The following is a 12,758-nucleotide window of genomic DNA, read 5'->3' as shown; positions in this document are numbered from 1 at the left end:
ATTTGATGTTCTAGGGTTTCAGGATTGTTGATTCTCTGTTTGGCTTAGTTTTTCGGATCTTTGTTGTGGAGGGACGGCGTGGTGCTTCTGCCTAGACCGCCATCTTGCCGGAGTCCCTAAAGTGTTTCGGTTTTGATATGGATTATACACTTGCGGTATACAAGTCTCCGGAGTATGAGTCTCTCGGATTTGAGCTCACTGTGGAGAGATTAGTTTCTATTGGCTATCCCCAGGAGCTGCTCGGCTTTGCTTATGATTCTACATTTCCTACCAGGGGACTTGTCTTTGACACACTGTATGGAAATCTTTTGAAAGTTGATGCTTATGGAAACCTTTTCGTCTGTGCACATGGATTTAATTTCATAAGGGGACCAGAAACTAGAGAGCAGTATCCAAATAAATTTATCCAACGGGATGACACTGGAAGATTTTACATTTTGAACACACTATTCAACCTACCGGAGACCTACCTGTTGGCCTGCCTAGTAGATTGTTTTACTAATTGTCCCAGATATACCAGTGAATTTAGTGCTAGTGAGAGATGCCGCATTGCCAACCTGAGAGATGGGACAAAAGCAGCAGCTCCATGCAGGCTCTCACCTCCCACACGGCCCCTGTCCTTGCCAGTGTGCTGCAGCCATGTTTGGAAGGGACCACTTCTGATTGGCTTCTCCTGGGAATGAAGACGCCAGCAGAGCTGTGATACAAGATTTAAAGATGGAGACCTCTTCATGTCCTACCGGAGTATGTTCCAGGATGTAACAGATGCCGTTGATTGGGTTCATTACAAGGGCTCCCTTAAGGAAAAGACGGTTGAAAGTCTTGAGAAGTATGTAGTCAAAGATGGAAAACTGCCGTTGCTTCTGAGCCGGATGAAGGAAGTAGGGAAAGTATTTCTTGCCACCAACAGCGACTATAAATATACAGATAAAATTATGACTTACCTATTTGATTTCCCACATGGCCCCAAGCCTGGGAGCTCCCATCGACCATGGCAGTCCTACTTTGACCTGATCTTGGTGGATGCACGGAAACCACTCTTTTTTGGAGAAGGCACAGTGTTGTGCCAAATGGATACTAAAACTGGCAAGCTGAAAATTGGCACCTACACCGGCCCCTTACAGCATGGCATCGTCTACTCAGGAGGTTCATCTGATACAATCTGTGATCTGTTGGGAGCGAAGGGCAATGACATTTTGTACATTGGAGATCACATTTTTGGGGACATTTTAAAATCAAAGAAATGGCAAGGGTGGCAAACTTTCCTGGTGATCCCTGAACTTGCACAGGAGCTGCATGTCTGGACTGACAAGAGTTCACTTTTCGAAGAGCTTCAGAGCTTGGATATTTTCTTGGCTGAACTCTACATGCACCTTGACAGCAGCAGCAATGAGTGCCCAGATATTAGTTCCATCCAAAGACGTATTAAGAAAGTAACTCGTGACATAGACATGTGCTATGGCATGATGGGAAGCCTGTTCCGTAGTGGCTCCCGGCAGACCCTCTTTGCCAGTCAGGTGATGCGTTATGGTGACCTCTATGCAGCTTCTTTCATCAGTCTGCTGTGTTACCCATTCAGCTACCTCTTCAGAGCTGCCCACATCTTGATGCCTCATGAATCAACAGTGGAGCACACACATGTAGATATCAACGAGATGGAGTCCCCCCTTGCCACCCGGAACAGCACATCAGTGGATTTCAAAGACACTGACTACAAGCCGCACCAGTTGACACGGTCGATTAGTGAGATTAAACCTCCCAACCTCTTCCCACTGGCCCCCCAGGAAATTACGCACTGCCATGATGAAGATGATGATGAAGAGGAGGAGGAGGAAGAAGAAGAGGAAGAATAAGGAGGAAAACCAAAACTCTAAGCACCCATTAAACAAGTTCTGGCAGGACTCACAGGAGCAGAGGATGTCCCTGTTTGGGTTCTAGTGGGGGAGGTGGGACTCCATCAGAGGTACCTCTGGAAAGTTTCTGAGGACTATAAAATATTTTAATTATAGAGAGATACTTGTTTTAGTTTTGTGTATCTACTCTCTTTGCAGATGATTCATAATTGTAATGAAGAAAGTCAAGGTAAAGTCAGGCTGAACTACACGCAGGTGGCTCCCATCATGGCTTGTGACACTGTCTCCTTGTCTTTTTACATTATCAGTCCATTGTAGTGATCTGGATACAGCAAGTGTGGTTGAAGAGTCTGGGGGTGGAGCAAGGAAGACGATGGGAAGAGATGATCTGGAAATGCTAATGTTAGAAAGTGTGCTGTTACCCCAAAATCCATCTTTTTCAGTGATTGCACAGTATTGTATATCAGTGGAGAAATACATTGTTTCCATTATCATAAAAAAAAAAGACAGGAAAGAAAGAAAAGACCAAAATGGATTCTGAAATTTGCTCTTGAACTTCGAGTAGCTAAAGTAAAAGGAAGAAATGATGAAGTAAAAGAGCTGAACAGAAAATTTCAAAGGGCAGCTCGAGAAGACAAAGTAAAGTATTAATGGCACGTGCAAAGAGCTGGAGATAGAAAACCAAAAGAGAAGAACATGCGCGACATTTCTCAAGCTAAAAGAAGTTAAGAAAAAATTCAAGGCTCGAGTTCCAATATAGAAAGATTCTACAGGGAAAATATTAAACGATGCAGGAAGCATCAAAAGAAGATGGAAGGAATAAACAGAGCCACTATACCAAAAAGAATTGGTCAACACAACTACCACGGCCTCCAATAGACTGAGTCCAGTGCAACTAGAAGGTGCCCAGCTACCACCACTGACTGCTCTGACAGGGATCACAACAGAGGGTCCTGGACAGAGCTGGAGAAAAATGTAGAACAAAATTCTAACTCACAAAAAAGACCAGACTTAACTGGCCTGACAGAGACCAGAAACCCCAAGAGTACAGCCCCTGGACATCCTTTTAGCTCAGTAATGAAGTCTCTTCTGAGGGTCACCCTTCATCCAAAGATTAGACAGGCGCATAAAACAAAATGAGACTAAAGGGACACACCAGCCCAGGGGCAAGGACTAGAAGGTAGGAGGGGACAGGAAAGCTGGTAATAGGGAGCCCAATTTCGAGAAGCGAGAGTGTTGACATGTGGTAGTGTTGTTAACCAATGTAATAAAACAACATGTGTACTATTTAATGAGAAGCTAGTTTGTTCTGTAAATCTGCATCTAAAGTATATAAAAAAGGAAAAGAATAGACCAATATTCAACCATTTCAGGAGATAGCATATGATCAGGAACCGATTGTACTGAAAGAAGAAATACAAGTTGCACTGAAGGCATTGGTGAAAAAAAAGGCTCCAGGATTTGACAGAATACCAGTTGAGATGTCTCAACAAATAGATGCAGCACTGCAAGTACTCACTCGTCTATGCCAAGAAATTTGGAAGACAGCTACCTGGACAACTGACTGGAAGAGATCCATACTTATGCCTATTCCCAAGAAAGGTGATCCAACCGAATGTGGAAATTAACGAACAATATCATTACTGTCACATGCAAGTAAAACTTTGCTGAAGATCATTCAAAAGCTAATACAGCAGTGTATCGACAGGAACCTGCCAGAAATTCAAGGTGGATTCAGAAAAGGACATGGAACAAGGGTTGTCATTGCTGATGTCAGATAGCTCCTGGGTGAAAGCAGAGACTATCATACAGATATTTACCTATGTTTTATTGACCATGCAAAGGCATTCGACTGTGGATCATAACAAATTATGGATAACATTATGGAAGAATGGGAATTCCAGAACACTTAATTGTGCTCATGAGGAACCTGTACATAGATCTAGAGGCAGTTGTTTGAACAGAACAAAGGATACTACGTGGTTTAAAGTCAGGAAAAGTTTGCTTCAGGGTTTTATCCTTTCACCATACCTATTCAAGTTTTATGCTGAGGAAATAATCCAAGAAGCTAGACTATATGAAGAAGAACGGGGCATCAGGATTGGAGGAAGACTTATTAACAACCTGTGCTATGCAGATGACACAATCTTCCTTGCTGAAAGTGAAGAGGACTTGAAGCACTTACTGATGAAGATCAAAGACCACAGCCTTCAGTATGGGTTACACCTCAACATAAACAAAACACAAAAAATCCTCACAACTGGACCAATAAGTAACATCATGATAAACGGAGAAAAGATTGAAGTTGTCAAAGATTTCATTTTACCTGGATCCACAATCAACACCCATGGATGCAGCAATCAAGAAATCAAAAGACGCATTGTATTGGGCAATTCTGCCACAAAAGACCTCTTCCAAGTATTGATGTCACCTTGTGTCAAAGTGTCAAAGTCAAGATGTCACCTTGAAGACTAAGGTGCTCCTAACCCCAGCCATGGTGTTTTTAATCAACTCATATGCATGGGAAAGAGGGACAATGAATAAGGAAGAATGAAGAAGAAATGACACTTGAATTGCGGTGTTGGTGAAGAGTACTGACTATATTATGGACTTCCAAAACAATAAACAAATCTATCTTGGAAGAAGTACAACCAGAATACTCCTTAGAAGCAAGGATGGCAGGACTACACCTCACATACTTTGGACTTGTTATTAGGAGCTATCAGTCCCTGGAGAAGGACATCATGCTTGGTAGAGGATCAGCAAAAAAGAGGAAGACCCTTCAATGAAATGGATTGACACAGTGGCTGCAACAATGGGCTTAAGCATAACAACGATTGTGAGGATGGAGCAGGATCGGGCAGTGTTTCGTTCTTTTGTACATAGGGTCTCTGTGAGTTGGAAACAACTTGACATCACCTAACAACAAGAACATCCTTTAGCTGTTGCCCCCGACCCCTGCCCTTATAACTCCACCAACCCTATGCGACCCCTAATGTACTTCTATCTCTATGCAGTTCCCTATGTTAGACTTTTCATAGGAATGGAATCATACCATAAGTGGTCTTTTGTTATCTGTCTTAAGTATTATAATGCTTTCAAGGTTCTTTCATGTTATAGTATGTATCAGTACTTCATTAGTTTTTATGGCCAAATAATATTCTATTCTATAGATACACTATATTTTGTTTATCCATTCATCCATTGAATGATTGTTTCCATCTCTTAGCTTTTGTGAACAATGTTGCTATAAACACTCATGTGCAATTGTCTCTGTGGACATATGTTTTCTTTTCTCTTGGATATGTACCTAAGAATACAATTGCTGGGATATATGGCAATTCTATCTTTAATTGTTTGAGGAACTGCCAAACTGTTTTCTAAAGTGATTGGACCCTTTTACATTTCCGATAGTGCATGAGTGTTCTGATTTCTTCACATCCTCACCAAGGTTTATCTGACTTTTAGATTCTAGCCATCCTAGTGAGTATGAAGCAGTATCTCTCTGTGATTTTGATTTGCATTTCGCTAATGACTAATGATGTGCTTATTGGTCATTTGTGTGTCTTCCTTGGAGAAACATCTATTCAGATCCTTTGCCCATTTTTCAATTAGGTTATTTCTCCTTTTATTATTGATTTGAAAGTGTTCCGTACATGTTGTAGATACAAGTCCTTTATCAGATGCATGATTTGAAAATATTTTCTCCCATTCTTTGGGCTACCTTTGTACTTTCTTGATATTGTCATTTGAAGCACAGAAGATTTTTAATTTTGATAAAGTCCAGTTTATCAATTTTTTTGTTGTTGTTCATGCTTTCGATGCCATAACTAAAAATCCTTTGCCAAATCCAAAATATTGAAAATTGACCTCTATGTTTTCTTCTAAGAGTTTTATAGTTTTTGCTTTAAATTTAGGTCTTTGATCCATTTGGAGTTAATTTTTATGTATAGTGAGAAGTAAAGATTCAAATTCATTGTTTTGGCTTTGGATATCCAGTTGTCCCCACACTATTTGTTGTAAAGACTATTCTTTGCCCATTGAATGGTTGTGGCGTCTTGTTGAAAATCAGCTGACCATAGATGTATATGTTTATTTCTGGACTCTCAATTCTATTTCATTGATCTATACATCTGTCTTTGTGCAAGTACCACACTGGCTTGATTACTGTTACTTTGCACTAAGTTTTGAAATTAGAAAGTGTGAGTTTTTCTACTTTATTCTTCTTTTTTGGAATTTTTTGTTTTGTTTTGTTTTGTGCCATTCTGGTATCCTTGCAATCCCATATGAATTTTAGAATCAGCTTTTCAATTTATACAAAGGTGTCAGCTGGGATTCCCATAGGGTGCGTTAGTTTCCTAGAGCTGCCATAACAATATACCACAAAGTGAGTGAATTATAAGAACAGATATTTATTGTCTCACAGTTCTGGAGGCTAAAAGTCTGGTTTTAAGGCATCAGTAGGACCCTGCTTTTTCTGTCCATTCCAGGGGAATATGCTTCCTTGTCACTTTCAGCCAGAAGTTTATCTCATGAGACATTTTGATACTATCCTTCCTATAAAGAATATTTGACTACACACTACTTGAATCTCTGCTCCTCAGTTTTTTAGTACTGCCAGTTTCAGTTTGCATTCAGTCATTTACAGTTTCTCTTTCTAGTAGCCATCCATCCAGAGGTCAAAGATGATGCACTAGACTTAAGGCCTCTAACTATGGCTACTGTGCCCATGGCAACTCACTAGATCATCTTGGCAATAATTTACTCAGTTATCCATCTCTGTTAAATATAAAGCCCAAGAGACATGCTAGCAAGCATTAATCTCTAAATTTAGTCATGGTTTTTAACAAGGCAACTTAGTAGAAATTTTTCTTGACTGATTTGGCCATTTACTAAGATTGTAGGGTAATAAGTAATCATATCTAGTAAAATAACCATTATTTTATAAAGAATAGGTGATTATTTTTACATATATAGCTTATTAGATATTTAATAATTCTCATGATGGTCTTTAATTCAATTAAATTATTATTTTAAATAGCCACAGTCCAAGAAGTTAATCAAATTCCATGCAATTCACCCAAAATGATACAGAGCAAACCTAATGTTAGAACGAATGGTTATCAAACTTTAACATAAAGATTACTACTCTAAGAAGAATAAATGTGACAGAAAATGAGCATATGAGATTTTGTTGCTCAAATGCATTTATCCAAATGTTAGCTATATTTTTGAACCACAGATAAGATGGAAGATGTTATGTTATATTTAAACCAAAAAAAAAAATTGTTGTCAAGTCGATTCCTATTCATAGTGACCCTATAAGACAGAGTAGAACCTCCCCATAGGGTTTCCAAGGCTGTAACCTTTACGGTAGCAGACTGCCACATCTTTCTCCCGCAGAGCTGCAGGCAAGTTAGAACTGCAGACCTATTGGTTAGCAGCCAAGCCCTGTAACCACTGCACCACTAGAAGTACTTATGTTATATTTAAACCGAAACCAAAAACCAAACCTGCTGCTGCGGAGTCAATTTCAACTCATATTTAGGCATTGTTAATTCTCTCCTGATATTTAAAAAATGAAATATAAATACATTCAAATTTATATTTTAATGATAATAATATAATTCTTTGAAACTTTTTATTCCACAAAACAGCCTAAGGAAAGATAAAGTTGAAAAAAAAGGCAAAAAATGAAATTATTCATAGAAATATGTAGGCTTTTCTTACTTATTTCTTTAGCCCATAATAATTTCTTTAAAAGAAGCATACCATGAGCTTAATTACACATGTACACATAGCATACAAATTGTGCAACACATTAATGTGGAACATACATAAGACAACCAAAGTAATTGAATATTTTGAAATATTGGTATGCATTATTGAATGAAATTAAAAAAAAGAAAAAAAAAAACCATTGCTGCTGAGTCAATTCTGACTCATAGCGACCTTATAGGACAGAGTAGAACTGCCCCATACAGTTTCCAATGAGCGGCTGGTGGATTCAAACTGCTGACCTTTTGGTTAGCAGCCATAGCTCTTAACCACTGTGTCACCAGGGCTCCATAAGGTAATAGAATATGCATATCGTGAGAAATTGGTAAACTAGTATTACAAATCACTTTTTAAAAAGTAATGTTAGATTAGTCAGGAACATTTATAAATATATTTTGTGCTTCAGCGAGGGGAAAAACATGTTACTTAAGAAAACTATCACTGCTTTTCATTTTATTTATACTGGCTTATTCTGTTCTGGATCCCTACTGGCACAGTGGTTAAGAGCTTGGCTTGTAATCAAAAGGTTGGCAGTTCAAATCCACCAGCCACTCCTTGGAAACTCTGTGGGGTAGTGCTACTCTGTCGTATAAGGTCACTATGAATCAGAATTGACTGGACGGCAACACATTTGGGTTTTTTGTTTGTTTTGTTTTATTCTGTTCTAGTCCCCTTCATAAAAGCTGTGCCTGAGTATCACAACCTGTAGCGTCAAAGTGCTAGAAAATATATGCTAGAAATGCTATCTGAGAGTTCACGTATTTTCTCATGTTAGTTTTTTAGGATATATGTATACATATATTGGGATGTGTTAGAATTGTGCTACTGAGATTTTCAAATTGATACAAACGCTCTCAAACAGAAAAATACTTTTTAGCACTTTGGGAAGAAAACTCTTTGATATAGACATTTTTTTCTCCTTTTCGTAATGTTTTTGTACTTTCTAAAGTAGGAAGTTATCTTAAAATAACATATCTGTTGAAGAATGAAATGATTGCAGCAGAATACATTTTACATGTAATTAGCAAATATTCTGTGGTATAAATAATAACAAAGTTTGTATGTATCTCATTATATCCAGAATGCTAAAACTTTATACAGTAAATACTTTTTAAGTAGGTGTTTTTTAAATTATAGTATTTAAATAAAATTTATGTAAGATTAGTCGAGATTATTGTTGCTTAAGAAACGCTTTCTTTGGTTTTAAGAACTAGGAATGCATTGATAACATAAATCAATTTTATTGTTAGTTTTTTAGGATATATATTATATTAAGATAAAATTAAAGTACACGAAAAGTCATAGATTTTAGGTGTTCAGCTAAATGAATGACACAAATATAAATTAAATAAAAATTTATATTCCCTGGTAAACACAAATCAAATAGTGAGAGAATGTTGTTTTTACCCCTAAACATTTCTTTTATCCTTTTCCAGGTAATTCCCCTTCAAGCCTGATTCCCAAACAGCAACTTCGTGATCTCTATCATTATACATTAATTTTATCTGCCCTTGAATTTCATCTAAATGAGTCATACTATACATACTCTTGCTTTATATAACATTTATATAACATTTCTGAGATTCATTCATGTTGTTGAATCAGTAGTTTTTGTTTTTTTGCATTGCCAGCTAATATTCTACTGTTGTTGTTTTTGCATTGCTAACTAACATTCTATTGTTGTTGTTAGGTACCATCAAGTCAGTTCCAACTCATAGTGACCCCATGTACAACAGAATGAAACACTGTCCAGTCTTGCGCCATCCTCACAATTGTTATTATGCTTGAGCCCGTTGTTGTAGCCACTGCAAGACAGATTGTTCTTTCTTTTGGCAGTCCATGCTATATTCAACATTCTTCGCTAACACCACAATTCAAAGGCTTCAATTCTTCTTTGGTCTTCTTTATTCATTGTCCAGCTTTCACATGCATATAAGGCGATTAAAAACACCATAGCTTGGGTCAGGCGCACCTTAGTCTTCAAAGTGACATCTTTGATTTTCAACACTTTAAATAGGTTTCCTGCAGCAGACTCGCCTAATGCAATGCATCTTTTGATGTCTTGACTGCTGCTTCCGTGGGTGTTGATTGTGGATCCAAGTAAAATGAAATCTTTTCTCCGTTTATCATGATGTTACTTATTGGTCCAGTTGTGAGGATTTTTGGGTTTTCTTTAGTTGAGGTGTAATCCATACTGAAGGCGGTAGTTTTTGATCTTCATCAGTAAGTGCTTCAAGTTCTCTTCACTTTCAGCAAACAAGGTTGTGTCATCTTCATATCACAGGTTGTTAATGAGTTTTCCTCCAAACCTGATGCTACACTCTTCTGCATAGTGTCCAGTTTCTCGGATTATTTGCTCAACATACAGATTGAATAAGCATGGTGAAAAGATACAACCCTGATGCACACCTTTCCTGACTTTAAACCACGCAGTATCCCCTTGCTCTGTTCTAATGACTGCCTCTTGATCTATGTACAGGTTCCTCATGAGCACAATTAAGTGTTCTGGAATTCCCATTCTTCGCAATGTTATCCATAATTTGTTATGATCCACACAGTCGAATACCTTTGCATACTCAATAAAACACAAGCAAACATCTTTCTGGTATTCTCTGCTTTCAGCCAAGATCCATCTGACATAAGCAGTGATATCCCTCATTCCACATCCTCTTCTGAATCTGGCTTGAATTTCTGGAAGTTCGTTTTCGATGTATTGCTGCACCGTTTTTGAATTATCTTCAGCAAAATTTTACCTTTGTGTGATATTAATGATATTGTTCAATAATTTCTGCATTATGTTGGATCACTTTTCTTTGGAATAGGGACAAATATGGATCTCTTCCAGTCAGTTTGCCAGGTAACTCTCTTCCAAATTTCTTGACATAGATGAGTTGGTGCTTCCAGCATTGCATCTATTTGTTGAAATATCTCAACTGGTATTTCATCAATTCCTAAAGACTTGTTTTTCTGCCAATGCCTTCAGTATTTTCCTTCAATATCATTGGCTCTTGATCATATGCTATGTCCTGAAATGGTTGCATGTCCACCAGTTCTTCTCAGTGTAGTGACTCTGTGTATTCCTTTCATCTTATTTTGATTCTTCATACATCACTCAATATTTTGCCCATAGAATCCTTCAATATTGCAACTCAAGGCTTGAGTATTTTCTTCAGTTCTTTCAGTTTGAGAAATGCTGAGTGGATTCTTCCCTTTTAGTTTTCTAACTCCAGGTCTTTGTAAATTTCATTATAATACTTTACTTTGTCTTCTCTAGCTGCCTTTGAAATCTTCTGTTCAGCTATTTTACTTCATCATTTCTTCCATTTGTTTTAGCTACTGTACATTCAAGAGCAAGTTTCAAAGTGTCTTCTGACATAAATTTTGGTCTTTTCTCTTTTTAATGACCTTTTGCTTTCTGCATATATGATATCCTTGATGTAATCCCACAGCTTGACTGATCCGTGGTCATTAGTGTTCAGTGCATCATATCTTCACCAAATTTTAATGTCATTCTTTTTTTTTCCTTTTTTTTAACTTTAGTGATTTTAATGAGTGTGAAATGTACTCCGTTGTGTTTATAACATGTACTTCTCTGATGAATAAGGGTATTAAGCAGCTTTTCATATGTTCATCTTCTTTTTTTGACTATTTTTATGGTAGTATTTTTTTTTTTATTCATACGTATATCAGATTGACCTAAAAACATCTGTTAAAACACTTTATTTTCCCCCATTTAATTAACTTGGCAGCTGTTTGATAATGAATTTAGTGTATACAAGTCAATTTCTGGATTATCTTTGTCTTCTGTGAACTATACCTGAGTACACAAACACTATGTTGTCTTGACTACTAAAGCATGATATTAAATCTTGAAATCAAGAGGTTCCAGTTCTGATTTGTTTTGATTCTTTTTTTATTTCTGAACTAATCTTAAAATCAGCTTGTCAATTTCTATAAAAAGCCTGCTGAGTGTTTTGATTGTTACTGCACTGAATAATATTAATCATTTTTGGAGAGAAATGACATTGTGTTAATATTGGATCTTTCAATCCATGAACAAGGTATATTTCTCCTATTAGTTTTTTTTTTTTAATTTCTTATTTTTCAATATATAATTTCCTATACCTTGAGGATTTTCAGTACATATTCAAACATACTCATTCTGATAAATGAGGCAAAATGAACTTGAGATATAATAGCAAGCATAGTAAGACTTGCTGTTTTTATTCTCAGATAAACTATAACTGTATTCACTTCCTAGGGTGCTGTAAAAAAAATATCACAAACTAGGTGGCTTACAAGAAAACAAATTTATTGTTTCAGCATCTGGAAGTTAGGAGTCCAAGATCAGGATGGTTGACCTGTTGATTTCTTCTGAGGCTTTGAGGAAGAATCTGTCCATGCCTCTCTCCTAGCTTCTGATAGCTTCACGTATTCTTTGGCTTGCAGCTGTATTGCCACATGACATTCTTCCCTGTTTCTCTCTGTCTCTTCTCCTGTTTTATAAAGAGTCACTCAGATTGGGTTACAACTCATCCTACTCCAGTATGAAGTCATGTTAACTGATATAACATCTTCAAAGACCCTAGTTCCAAACATGGTAATATTCAGCTGTACTGGGGAAAGCATATGTTTTTTGGCAGATAGTTCAGCAAATTTTATTTGGAGATACAATTCAATCCACAAGAAGGACTATTCCTATTTTATACTTGTCAGATTGTTTTACATCAGGGAAAAATTCTGGTCAAAATTGTTAAGATTTTCTGTAACAATCGAACACATTTCTTTAATGTACTGTTAACATTTGAGATCAATAAACATCAACATGAAATTTACATTCTTCAGAGTAGAATACTTGTAGTCTGGACTTCTCGAGCTTAACATTCTGTATATTGTGCTACTAAATTATTTATTGTCTTGTCATTTGGTGTTGTCTAAGAAACAATAGATTTTATCATGATTCCCTTGTAGTCATTACATTTGTGATATGAACCTGGGAAGTTAACTTGTATAGTCTCCAACCCAGAATTGGGATGGTGGACTTCTAGGATGTGGCTCTAGAATTAAACAAGTATTTCTGTAGTCAGTATAGACTTGTAGGCAACCCTAAACTTCCAAATAACTTAT

The 12,758-nt window shown here is 37.1% G+C and overlaps 2 pseudogenes; both read left to right on the top strand.

The window, feature by feature from the left end:
• The window catches only part of LOC101341569 (cytosolic purine 5'-nucleotidase pseudogene), a 17,166-nt pseudogene extending 16,479 nt beyond the window's left edge, over positions 1-687 (top strand).
• On the top strand, positions 682-2,007 carry LOC111818974 (cytosolic purine 5'-nucleotidase pseudogene; annotated as a pseudogene).
• Positions 2,008-12,758: the final 10,751 nt, after the last annotated feature.

This window comes from Trichechus manatus, unplaced genomic scaffold (genome assembly GCF_000243295.1).
Source record: "Trichechus manatus latirostris isolate Lorelei unplaced genomic scaffold, TriManLat1.0 scaffold00032, whole genome shotgun sequence".
NCBI classification, from domain to species: domain Eukaryota; kingdom Metazoa; phylum Chordata; class Mammalia; order Sirenia; family Trichechidae; genus Trichechus; species Trichechus manatus.
The sequence above is the reverse complement of the archived record's forward strand: the minus strand, read 5'-3'. Positions and strand labels throughout refer to the sequence as shown.